This window comes from Pipistrellus kuhlii, unplaced genomic scaffold, assembly GCF_014108245.1.
Source record: "Pipistrellus kuhlii isolate mPipKuh1 unplaced genomic scaffold, mPipKuh1.p scaffold_m20_p_1, whole genome shotgun sequence".
Classification (NCBI taxonomy): Eukaryota; Metazoa; Chordata; class Mammalia; order Chiroptera; family Vespertilionidae; genus Pipistrellus; species Pipistrellus kuhlii.
The window spans coordinates 154477982-154491819 of NW_023425404.1; the positions used below are offsets into that span (position 1 = coordinate 154477982).

At 45.5% G+C, this 13838-nt stretch overlaps 1 protein-coding gene across 1 annotated transcript in view; it reads right to left on the reverse strand.

The window, feature by feature from the left end:
* The window catches only part of SHROOM3 (shroom family member 3), a 200887-nt gene extending 188373 nt beyond the window's left edge, over positions 1-12514 (reverse strand). The window contains exon 1 of the mRNA XM_036413082.2: positions 12351-12514. The gene's annotated coding sequence lies outside the window, so the exon portion shown is untranslated. The remainder of the gene's footprint in view (positions 1-12350) is intronic.
* Positions 12515-13838: the final 1324 nt, after the last annotated feature.

Here is a 13838-nt window from a genome sequence, read left to right on the forward strand (position 1 = left end):
GTTCTGTGGGATTCAAAGCCAGCGCTCCTGACCACCGCACAGCACTGTGCTGGAGGGGCGAGACGCTACTGGACGCCTCCATCTGACAAGGTGACCGCAAAGGCCCTTATTCCAGGGAGGCTTGCACGACTTTTCCCGGCTGAAGGGTACAGGTGAAAAGTGTGGTCAGCTTAGCGAAGAGACTCCTGACTAAAGGGAACAGGGAGGGCAGTGAGGATGAGTCCAGCCCGCCCGCTCCAATGAAGTCTTAATGCAGGAAAAGGGACTAACACTGTCTAATGCACATGTGTCAAACACAAGGTCCGCGGGCCAAATCCGTCCCGCCAGGCCTTGCAATGTGGCCCGCACCGCGCTGTCATCACTGCACTCCGCTGCGTTTCCATCACAATGACAGTTTATGACTGTTCAGTAAACCATTCGGCCCACGATTTAGGCTGGATTTTAGATTTTGGCCCCTTCTCTGATTGAGTTCGACACCCCTAGTCTAATGACATAATTCTTAACAGCCAAGATTTCTACAGCAGCTTACCACAACAGTGAGGGAGGGATTGCTAGTATAGCCACTTTCCGGGTGATGAAATATGACAGAGGTTAAGGTACTGGAGTAGTAGGTGATAAAGCTGGGATTTACAGCCAGGCAACGTGGCTCAGAGCCGGTGCTCCTAACCACCAGGCCACCCCACTGCCAGAGGATATATTTTTGTTTTCATTTCATAAGCATTCATTGAGCACATACTAGGTGCTCATTCCATTCCAGGCACTGGGGACACCACTCTGAACAAAATCTAGGAGTTTATATTCTAACTAGAGGCCCAGTGCATGAAATTCATGCAGGGGGAGGGGAGGGTTGTCTCAGCCCAGCCTGCACCCTCTCCAATCTGGGACTCCCCATGCAATGTCTGACTAGAATTGGGCCTAACCCGGCACTCAGACATCCTTCTCACAATCCTGGATCATTAGCTCCTAATCGCTCACCTGCTTGCCTGGTTGCCCCTAACTATGCACCCCTCCCCCGCCTCCAGCTGTCCTGATCTCCTCTTATTGCCCCCGACCTCCCCCTGCCGCCATCCTGGTCGCCCCACACAGCTTGCTGATCAGTTGTTTGGTCATCCCTCACTAAGCCCTCTGGCGGCCTGGTCGTAGACAGCCATCTTGTGAGGGCAGGAGGGTCAATTTGCATATTACCTCTTTATTATATAGGATGAGCAGGAGACAGTGAATAACTTTGTGAGTATATGTCTCACAGGTGAAAAACAAAAATCAAGGCATGTTGGGCTGCAATTTTTAATGGAATGTGCAGGAAGGGCTGACATTTGAGCAAATGCCCACAGGAAGTGAGGGAGCACACCAAAAGGGTATAATTAATTAAAAAAAAATATGTAATTAAAAAACAACTTGAGAAACGTGCAACCACGCGAGAAAAAAATAGTGATCCTCTTTCAGCGTTTGCTCAAGTTATAAATGAGGGTGAAGGACAAAAGATTATGAAAATATTTCACTCCCGTGACAATGCTGTGCCTAGGGCGTGTGGGTCCTGCTTATTTACAATCAGTAGGTAACGATGTAAAGAAGCATTCCAAAGAATCCTTTCCAAATGCTCCGTAGAAAGAATCACAGTCTTCATAAAGAACAACCCAGCAACCTGTCTGCACACACAGTAAACACACTCGCCAAGCAACCACCCTGAGGATAACTCCACGCCTCCCACCCACTAAGCAAAGACAGCATCAGCCGGGGGAGTCTGACAGCAGAATAAGGGGGAGTGGAGAAATTGCATTTTTTAAACATGCCGGTAAACTGTACAAAGCACTCCGGCAGCGGGTGGAGAGAAGGGGACATGAGCCTCAGACCAGAGAGGCAGTTGAACAAACATTTGAGTGGCAGAGGCAAAGCCACAAAGACCTGGCCTTATAGGTGTCATGTTCCCAAGGACTAAGTAGGCTCTTGCAAACTGCCCTGTGCCAGGGCACCAGAAACAAAAGCTCCACGAAGAGGCAGGTGGTAATGAATGCATATTTGAGGTTGACACTTCATTTATTTGTAATATATATATTTTTTATTTTTTTTACAGAGAGGAAGGGAGAGGGATAGAGAGTTAGAATAATCAATGAGAGAGAAACATTGATCAGCTGCCTCCTGCACAGCCCCTACTGGGGATGTGCTCGCAACCAAGGTACACCTTGACTGGAATCGAACCTGGGACCCTTCAGTCCGCAGGCCAGTGCTCTATCCACTGAGCTAAACTGGTTGGGGCTGAGGTCAACACTTTAATTAGCAATAGTCAAAGGGAAAAACACCATGGGGGTAATCTGAAGTGAGAAGGACCCAGGGGTTTCTCTGTCTTTAAAGACTAGATACACGTGGAAGGTTCTTAATGCTCTCACTCTATACTTTTAGCCTCTTCCCCAGCATCTTATTAGGACACCTGTGATCTTGGGGCAGTCATAATTAACTCATAAAAACATATAATCCAAAAGGAAAGTGAAACAGTGGAATTATCCAGAACAGTATCTTCAAAGCTCTGATTTCCCATGAAGGATTCTGGGCACAATTTCTCTACCCCCTCACTCCACTTGTGCTAAGGCTCTTCAAAGTGTGTTTTTTAAAACTGGGGACTGATTCCCGGCCAGTGTGGCTCAGTGGTTGAGTGTCCACTTATGCACCAAGTGATCACCAGTTCACTTCCTGGTCAGGGCACATGCTCGGGTTTGGGGCTTGATCCTCAGTATGGGCATGCAGGAGGCAGCCGATAGATGTTTCTCTCTCACCAATGTTTCCATTTCTCTCTCCCTTTCCCTTCCTCTTTCTCTAAGTCAGTAAAAACATGGTTTAAAAAGATTTTCAAATTGGGGAATGACAAAGTCCATGAATATTTCTTAAGCTAAATAGATGCTCACATGCTTATTCCATGCAAGTACCTCTTGACATTGTCTTCATTGGCATCCTGTCAGATTGAACCAGTTCAATGGCATTGGGCCATCTTTCTTTCACGGTATGTTTCACGGGGGCACCCTCTGAAAATGACATGCAAAGTGAACATGACAACTGCAGTATGATGGGTATGGTTTTAACCCTCAACAGCTGGCAGCCCCAAAACCTGCTGGTAAAAAGGAACTCCCTGGTAATGAACAGCTGAGGTCACAGGCCTCTGCGCTGCCCACCAACAACCCCTTCCCTGCCCACTCCCATTTCTCAGTAGTAACATCACTTAGTGAGCTTAACAAAAATGACACCTCCATACAGCAGTATTGAGAAGCACAGCTCACAGGAATGCCAGGGCAGCCCTCCCTGCGTCCCAGACAGCCCTGAGCTCAGCAGCAGGTCTCTGCTTTGGCACTCCGTCTCCCACGTTAACAAGGCTCTGTTGTGCTCCTTCCCTCTCTGCTGGCTTTCTTGTTTTTCCTGCTACGTCCCTTAAATCGCCTTCCACTCTCTGTGCCTTTCTTCTACCTCTTAGTCTCCCCACCTACTCACTGTTTCTCTTTATCACTTCAGCTTACAGCTTACACCAGTGGTTCTCAATTTTTACTGCACATCAGAATCACCTGCGCCACTTTTGAAAATGCCCAATGCCAGGATACACTTGATGCCAAATAAAATAGAATTCTAGGGGCATCTGTTAGTTTGTTTTTATTAACCCCCTATGTAATTCCAGCTTGTAGCCAAGTTGGAGGAGGGGCAGCTTTAGGCCATTCTGATTCAGGGGTGCAGGATGGCAGACGTTTGGTTCATTTTCTAAACCAGAATCATCCAAACGTATTCGTTTTAGCTGATGCCCCACATTTAGAATTGGGGTTTGGGCAAGGGGAAAGGGGGGTCATAACTCCTGTGTGATCTCAGAGCCCAGACTTGAACTCCCGAGGCTCAGCCAGATACCTGTCTACCATTCTTTCAGGGTTGGGCATGGAGTGGTGAGTCCTGCTTGGAATACCTCCTTCTGCAGGAAAGCCATGTTATCCCAGGAACGAAACCAGGTCTCTTACCACCAATCCCCTTCGCCGGGAAACAATACAACATTCCTTTATATGTGGCTAGTGTTCGGTGCACAGCCAGCGCGCATATGTAACCCAGTGAGTGAAAATAGCAGTTATCATTATATGCTACAGAAAAAATAAAAAAAAATGTCCCTTTTCTCATTACAGTAAGGGAGTCTTATTGCATACCTCTCAGGAAACCCAATAATGTGTTACATGAATTTTCCATGGGAAGGAACAACTGGTTAGGAAATCAAATACTATACTTCTAGACAGTGATATTCAAACCTAGGACTCCAGGGAAGCCAAAAACTGCCCTGGTATGGTCCCAGCAGGATTGAAATACCTCCTCAAAGCATACTGAGCGAATTCCCATGATGCCAGGCCCCTTGGAAAAGTTTCTGGGGGTCGGAGGCCACCGCAGCTGCCTCCTTCCCCTCCTCTCAACCACTTGCTCAAGTGGAAAAAAATGTTTAAAGGCTAAGTTACCACAGTTCTCAGTTATACCGATTTCCCCTCAGGGGAAGTCTGATCCTGGGTCCTAAGATGCAATGCAAACTACTGCAATTTGGGATCTACATTCACGTCCCAGGCATGTGCCTGTCCTGTGCTCAGATTAAGAAATGCAAAGAGCAGAAGAACAAAAGGACACATGAAGTCATGGTGGGAACCAGGGGGCATGAGACGGTCATCCCCAGGCATGTGGAGGTGGGAGATACCATCAGAGACACGGGAAGCTCCCAGCAGAACCACAGTGTTGTACCGCTGCCATCGGCGGCCACCAGAGCTCCCAGCGCTCCTAGGAAGGCGCCAGTGTGACCCACCCCTGCCAGCCCATCCATAGAGGACTAGGCCACGCGGACTTTCTTAATATCTCAACAGAGGCAATCCTTGGAATTACATTAGGAAAGAATCTTTCTCATTTGGTTTCTGTGTCCAGATGAGGTGGAGGAGGCCATGTGTGTTATACAGAGGTGAGTGCCTGGGGCTTCAATAAAGTTTTAGCCCTAGCTGGTTTGGCTCAGTGGGTAGAGCATTGGCCTGTGGACTGAAGGGTCCCAGGTTCGATTCCAATCAAGGGGACATGCCTGGGTTGCCAGCTTGGGGGAGGCAGCGATCAGTGATTCTCTCTCATCATTGATGTTTCTATATATACATATTGACTTCAGAGAGGAACGTATATATAATTTTTTAAAAGAAAAGAACAGTTTTATAGTTGCCTATTTGTAAATTGTGATTGCTCCTTTCGCATTTGTCCTCAATTCCTACTCCCTGCACAACTGAGCGTTAACTTTTGACATCATACTTCTCCCAAAGGCCACATATTGAGCCGCCTAAAGAACATAATCCTTTCATTATTGGAACAAAGATGGCCTAGAAAATGAAAGATAGCTGCCTAGAGAGCCCCTTTCTGCCGCCCGAGGGTCCTTTGCTGTCACTCAGCCTCGCATCAATGAGCTCTGATTTGTTTCAGAATGGGAACTTTCTACTTAAGGTGACCAAAGAACTTGATCTTTTTTTTTTTTAAAAAAAATCCCCATTCTGAACTTGGGCCTGGTTGGTACTGTCTTTTATGTTTATTATAGATTTTAAAGAGAGAGAAAGGGAGAGAGAGAAAGAAACATCCATCAGTTGCCTCTGAGCACTCCAACGGGGGAATCAAACCCACAACCCGAGCATGTGCCTTGGCTGGGAATCAACCTGGCGGCCTTTTTGGTGCACAGGACAACACTCCACCAAATGAGCCACACCAGCCGGGGTGATACTGTCTATCTTTTAAAACTGCATTTCCTCTTAGCAAAAAAAAGTTATAATCAGAGACTTTACAACCATTATGTTCTCATTTTCCCAAACCAGTCAGATCAGTGCCTTAATGAGAACAATCTTAGAAGAATGCAAGCAGGTAAATTAGGAATAACGATTTTATCTTTTATTACAATGAACCATTTTCATATACATTACCTTCTTTCATCCTTAGAGCAACTCAGCAGGGAAGCTATTATTACTGATCTTCATTTTAAGAAGAAACTTAGTCTCAGAGAGATTGATTTGTGCCTATGACATCATGGTCAGAACACAAGTCCCGAGGTGGGACTCCAAATGATATGGATTTCTCTTCCACATGCACATCTGAGACCTCGCAACTGGGTCTGGCTTAAGGTTGTCAATTTAGCAGGAAAAACAGATGCTTTTTATGTTCCAGAAAATTGCAAGGGCCCTTCCCCACCCCCCACACTTAAACTTTGTTGCTATAAAACTAGGGAGTTCTGTTCAATTTACTTTTTAAAGCTCTTAATGAATTATTTAAACAGCTTTAAACTCATTAAGGAGAGACAGCATGTGGTTGATCAGTTGCTTTAAGACTGCAGGTGCTTTTTAAGGGAAAAGAGTTAGGCAGCTGGGGCCAGGGGAGGCAAGGTGGCAAAATAGCAGAAAGGATGTGGGGAGGGGATAGTGATGAATATTCCAAGATATTCTTTTCTATTATAAACTGTAACCATGAGTTGGAAAAGGGATTGATTTCCACCACCACCACCACCACCCCCCCCCCTTTTTTTTTTTTTTTTTTTTAATGATTTTTAACTAGTAGTTGAGTTAATTTTGTATTCTTTAAGAGGGCCTTAAAAAGCATTCCATTCATTACCAGGTACTTTTTTTTTTCAAGATCACAGACTTGCAAATCCCGCATGAGTTATTGTCTCACAACTCATCCAGTCGCAGAAGTCACAGAAATCTGACACAAGTGTCTGAGCCACCCATCCCATTCCACCCCAATAACGTAATCTTGCCCGTTTTAAAAAGGAACTATTCTGCTAACCCTCAGAAATGTGGAATGGTCTTTTTTGGGGGAGTGTGGGCCCAAGGCTTGTGGTGGACTTAATTTCATCACCATTTTTGTTAGGAGGGAGGAAGCAGCTGTAAAGCAACAGACAGTTTTATGTCCAGAGGTTGATGGAGAACTTGAGACAGCCTGGTGCACATGCTTTCCTAGATGAATTAGAGTCAATGTATTGGGTTTTTTAAATTTTGTTTTGTTTTTGCCTCGTGTCTATTTGTTTGTTAAGCATCACACACATTCCTAGAGGAGAAGGCAGGGGAGTGGGAAGTTCACTGCTTGAGGTGCCAAGAGGCCCCAGGACCGATGTCCTCAGAGACCATGAATCTCACGTTGGTATTACCACGTGGCCTCGGTAAGTCACCACTGCTCATCTTTGGATACAGTTCTCTCATTTTTTACCTCCGGGAGGAGTCGTGGGTTGAAAGGGACAAGACCTAGATTCTCACTCTGGCCTCACTACACAGGGCCAGGCACGCAGCCGGGGAGCATACAGATTTTAGGTAGATGCTTATCATTCTGTACTAATTCAGCCCCACGTCTCTCCGATCTCTTTTCCCCAGTAAAATGCTATCTATTCCTACTCCTCACACACACACTCATACTCAGTAAAAATAAAAAAATAAAAAAGTCCCCCTTTAACACCTACACTTACAGTAGTATAAATGAATGGGAAGAAGAAAAGCGATATCAAATTTGCAGGGATGGTGGGAAGGTGTAGGAGGTGAAATTAAGCTCCCTCTCTCTGCTCCCAGATCTGAATCAGGCACGCTGCTTCCTACAACCAGAAAGACCATTTCCCCGCCACAGTCATCCCATGGGCAGGGACCCTCCATCGTATGATATGTTCTGGAGATCAGATCTATCAAAGGAGGCAATCTCTGCTTAACAGATATGCATTTTATTTCCAGGACAGTTCATGCTTAAATCACTATGCTATATACTGTGTGCACATATTTCTCATTTAATCCTCTCACCCCTATGAGGTAAGAATTAGAGATATCCAAAGACTCTCTGCCAGAGTTTAAATCCTGCGTCGCCATCGCCTGGGCCCTCTCTCCTAGAAAGAATGAACCTGACATTCACATGGTTTCCAGGAGCCTTCCAAAACAAGTGCAAAAACAACTACCATGAAATATTCCCCCAAACTTTTCTTTGTCACACCAACCAACACACCACTGACAGACAAACAAACACCACAACTCAGGAGTAGGATAGTATTTGGCAAAAAGAGCACCTTGATACAGAAGGTTGAGAGGCTGGCTTTGCCAAGAAAAAGGGGGGTTGCAGGGGTATCAATATTGGGATTATAGGTTCATTCGTTACAATGCCACTCTGTTTATTCAATTCAAGACAGAAATCGGAGTCCCAACACTGGTTAAAAAAACCTGGGTTTCAATGAATACCCAGCAATGCACTCCAACAGCCTGTTCTGAAGGGAAATTGTAGCCTCCTGATTTTTAAGTTTAAAATCTGAGTTTATCAGTGAACAGCAGTGAGTGCTACCTGCACTAGCAGCACTTTGTATCACCTTCAAGGATGTTCCATCAAACCGGGAGACCCTTTGCTTTGGTAGGTTGCATTTTAAATGTTCCCTGTCCCTAAGATATGTGTTTTGCACAAATCTGCCAAGAGAAGCCTCGGTTGATTTCAGGGAGGGTTTGGCTTATTGGCGCTTATTTGTGTGCATGTCTGCGTCCCTAATTTCCATCCTTCGCGCTGTCCTTGCATTCCATGAAGGCTTTCCTTCTTCGATTTTCCTTCAGCGGGGAGATGTTTGTTTACCTTTACGGAGGTTTTTCTTCGGCCCACTTCTTATTATCTCATTTCTTCTCCATTTATCCACCACGGAGCTACAGACCTTCCCTTTGTGTACCCAGCAGCGGCAGACACATTGTTCTTGCAACCTCTACACCAGCCCACACTCCCTCCTCCCACGCAGGGCACGGAGCTCTGCCTTCTGTATGGGTCAGCAGGTCTTCTAAGGCCTCTGACCCACAACTCACTTGAGACTTTGCATTTCTCTGGTCATTGTAGCCTTTTAAGAAGGTGTTTCTATTTTTGATTGTTTTTGGTCACTGGGCAAAACACCCTCAAAACTTATGTAAACACCACTGCTCTGCCCTGCATTCCTGGCATTTTTATGACGGCTGTGGAAGCTGGCCCTCAGCTAAGGTGAAAAGAAAAAGAAGCAGGTATAGATGGAATTGTTGATGTGTCATTTTCATCTAAAAAAAAAAAGATTTCTCTAGGAAGCTGAACCCCCAATTATGTTTCCAAGAAGCCACCTCAATCTTTCCTTTAAAGTAGAGAGATCAACCCGGACAAAAAGGAAAACTAATCAGAGACACGTCACAAGTCACCCTGTCATGAGTAACTAGAAGCAAATGAACATCTCAGGACATGACATGTGAGCCAAGGTGGAAAGGTAAGACTTCTCTGGAAAGGGACAGCTCTCCTAAATACAACGCCAGATTAACCCAGGACAAAGGGTTTCCCCCAGTTCTCTGAAAGGTCGGGAAGAATGTCCATCCATGTCTAGCAAGGCACATCCATAATCCGCATCTCTGAGTGACTGTGAGAAGTGAAGCCAGCCTCCTTCCCTAAACTCGGAGCATTCAGCTATAAAAACCAATACATAATGGATGAGATAAGGCATATTCAAAAGGCATCTTAGGGACAAAATGTTTCCCACCCCAGAAGCAGAGAGTGCAGGGACTCTTCAGTAACCTTATCGATCATATTAGCATATCTAAAGAAAGAATGTGTCAGTCAGAAAGGGGATTTGGAGTGGATGGGCAGAGAAGAAATGAGATTGAAGAGGAGCCCTTAGCAGCATGATCCCTGCAGTCCAGAGGGGCCCTGCCTCGCCAGAGTGAGCAGCTGGGGAGCCTGGCAGACACATCCCTCATGGGGAGACAGGCCATCTGGCTGGCAGAGCAGATGCCAGCACATGGGCCCTGCGTCTGAGATCACCATGTATGTATAGTCCGACTTCCTAGCGAGCTTTCCTGTGCAGATAAAGTGGACTGATAGTTGTTCCACTTAGAGTTGTCTTTTTTCAAAATGAGTCAATGCATGGACATTCTGGTGCATATCCTTCAATTTCCTGTGAGTTGGGTCAATGTGAGTGAACATTCCTGAATTCCATGAGCTCCTGGGCACTGCCATGTCCAGCTCTGTGTCTGTTAGGCTGGGACCAGACGCTTCATGGTGGTAAATTCACCGAAGGAAGGGACAAGGGTTCTGGAATAACTAATAATGATTAAATAGTGAACAGCTACTATGTACTTATACTTTATTCATTAATTCTCATTATGCCCTGTATTGAGGCAGAAATTATTTCCATTTTATAAATTAAGAAATTGAGGCAAGGGAGGCTCAAGGTCACACAGCTTGTAAATGACGAGGTCGGGACTGTCTCCTGTTCTGTGCAAAGAAGTAACACAAATCCCATGTCACCACCCACTAGAGGCCTAACCAGGGCCAGTGTGACTCCTTTTCACAGCAGGAAATAAGGTGGCCCTCTTCCGAGGTTAATCTGTCACCAGAGTCCCGTCAAAACACCTTGGGAGTGTGGATTCCTCTGCCAATCCTCAGCAGATAAATGCCAGTGTTCTCAGGTGGGGCCTTGGGTTCCAGTGCCAAATTGAGTTCAAAACCTTCAACACTCTGGACTCATGGAATGGGCCCACTGAATTCTGAGCCTTTCTGCCCATCTGTTTGGACTCAGTCACCGTGTATGGTAGGGGTGTCGAACTCATTCAGAGAAGGGGTCAAAATCTAAAATCCAGCCTAAATCGCGGCCCGAATGGTTTACTGAACAGTCATAAACTGTCATTGTGATGGAAACGCAACAGAGTGCAGTGATGACAGTGCGGTGCGGGCCACATTGCAAGGCCTGGCGGGAGGGATTTGGCCCGCGGGCCTTGTGTTTGACACATGTGGTGTATGGGATGACTGCTTGTTTTACTCAGATCTTGAGCCACAAGCAATGGGCCTGGCGTTGGTCAATAATAACGTAGTAAACAACATCAGTAGCATCTGTTGTTACCATGTTAAAGATGAGAAAACTGAATCTCCAAGGAGGTTAAGTAATCGACGCAATGAGAAGGACAGCCCTGGAATCTGACCCCAGACTGATCTGACTCTGGCACCCATCTTCGGAGCCATTCTGTACCACTGGCCACCGGAGAAACAACCAGTTAGATGACTCTGAAGAGAAAACAGACAGCACACTGACAGGCACTTGAACCCAGGGACATGGTGAGACCGCACCCACGGCTGTGTTTTTGTGGCCGGGAGCAGCTGCCGCTCTCCGGTGTGAGGGTTCATTCAGTCAAGTCTGAGGAATGAATGGATGCAGCAGTGAAGGATCCTATAAGAGACTATCTGTGGTGTGATGAGAAGACCAGCTAACTTTTCACACTGGCTTGACTTAATGACTCTTAACGTTCCAGGCAATTTGAACATTCTCAGATGTTATAATATTTAGTTGGTAAGTGAGGCAGCCAAAATCTGATTAATGAAGAAATACTTTTTTTAAAAGTAAAATGTGCCTGTTCAGTGTGGCTTCAGTGGTTGAACATTGACCTATGAACCAGGAGTTCAGTGCATTTCCCTGGATTGTGGGCTCGATCCCCAGTAGGAGGTGTTCTCTCTCATCATTGATGTTTCTCTCTCTCTCTCTCTTTCTCTCTGAAATCAATAAAAAACATATATTTTTTAAAAAGTAAAATGTGTAGGCCTAGGGTTTAGCAGGTCAAGGTAATGCAGGTAAAGTGGAACCAGGACATCTAGACTCTTTTCTGACTCTTCCACCTATCAATCCGCTCTGGTACCTTCAGTAACCTAGCTACCTCTTACCTATAAAACAGGGGCAGTGATAGATGTCTCACGGGGTTCTGGTGCAGGTTAAATGAGCTAACGTATATCAAACACCTCAAGAAGTACTTGGTGAGTAATAGTGATTTTAAAAAAAGTTAACGCTTTCCCCTTTCTTTAACTAACTCTCTTCACCAAGAGGGAATTGGTTTTCTGGGAGGAGGAAACTTCTTACTTTCAGGCATTAAAACCAATCACAACCCCAACCTTTTTCAACAAAGGAACCACGACTATCACAACCAGAAAAACAAAGCAAACAAAAGAAGGAATTTGCTTGTTTTGGTGACCACTTGTGGTGTGGGTGATTGAGTGGAATGCCACCTAATGCTCCAAGCCAACTGCTTTCTCTGGTCCCACAATGAGACAATGCTTCATCTAGTTCTCACCGCACCTGGGATCAGGGTCACTTTTCACCAAGCCCGGACATTTGGAAGTACAGTGAGGAAGAACCCTGCCAAGCCAATACCTGCTGGAGAGGCCAGTGTTTTAACATCTTCCCCCAACTTCTTTCTCACATGCCTCAGAATGGGCAAGGAAAAGAGGAAACATGGGGCAGAGGCATCATGATCCCCAAGCTGAGGTTTAAAGAGCTGGCGACCAGCCGTGGGGCAGGCTGGGGACTGTGTAGGAAGCACAGTGAGCACCAGCCCACCTACCTGCGGACCACCAGCCGGAGGGTCTTGTAGGATCCTTTCACCAGGGAAACGGCCTCCCTTCTGGAGCTGCTCAGCACGACCTCATTGATGTGCACCACCTCGTCCCCAGCCCGCAGTTTGGAGCTCACCAGATCCGCTTTGCCCCCTTCTTCGATCTGCTCAGAGAGAGGAACAAACCATGAGTTAACTTCCCTGGGCACTGCCTGGACTCCACAGAGACCAGAACCCACTTGCAGGGTAAGATTCAAGCAAGCAGGGCCTGGCCTCCTGTTCCCACACCCTCCACCCTGCCTGCCTACAGTACACGTTCAGGAATGTTAGCTGAAGGAATGAATGGTCTTGGTTTCCATCCAGAAGCCACTATCTCAAGGTGCTGATGACCCTCAGCCCTTTACATCTTCAAATCCCAAAGTCCACTCAAAGCAACTCTTTCATTCCTTAGAAGTTGAGTTCTTCTTACCTTATTTTTGGGTCTAACATCCTAATTCACTGGGTTAAAGGCTGCTGTGCAGGTTTGTGGACACTTAGGATACCGGGCCCGCCTCCCTTCCCCTCCCCCTCCCTTGCTGGCCCCGTCACTACCTCTCTAGTTGATAGCATCAGTGTCAGTGGATAATTCTTTGTTGACCACTCAGTACTAAACTTGTTTGCCAAGAAAGTTGAAGGTATTGGCTAACGCAAGACTGGGAATTACCTTAATCCTTGTTGTTGTCGTCTCTATTTATTATCGCCAATGATAAATTGAGATGTCGAGGTGCTTTTGCTGATGCATTGGTAACAAAATCAACTTCAATATACCAATACTAACGAAGTGCATGCATTTTTAGTTGATGTCAATGACTCACACAACCTATCTGAAATCATTATTATGACTTTAAAGATATTTACAAAAGGTTTAACAATCGTTTTCTGGAACTATTCATCAAAGAGGATTATACTTCTAACTCCAAGCCCTGCTGATACTGTCTGTCAACAGACTCGGTAAAAAATGAAGCTTATTATTTTAAATCTTTGGACCAATACTTCAGCAGCTAAAGAGGTCACTGGCATTGTTTGTCCAATTTCACCTGTGTAGAATTTACTTATCCCAAGAATGTGATTGTCAACAGTTTAAATGACTTCAGATAATACACCTGGTACAATGGGGTGGGAAATCCCTAAGCCAGTAAACTAGATGAATATACACCTGGAAAATTAGCCTACTTTTCCCTTCTCAAATCCTGAATGTATCCACACCTATAAGATTAAATTGATTTTGCTTTGATGACCATGTGAGGGGTTGATATTGGAATCATGTACAGTCTTTTATATTGCTGTAAATTTAGCACCTAATATAGTGCCTGCAACAAATCTGGAGAAGTTGACTTAAAAGAAATAAAAACAGTACTGGGCGATATATGCTAAGATAAAAATACATTCAAAGTAAGTAGAGGCACAAAGATGTGTGTGTGTGTGTGTGTGTGTGTGTGTGTGTGTGTGTGTCCATGT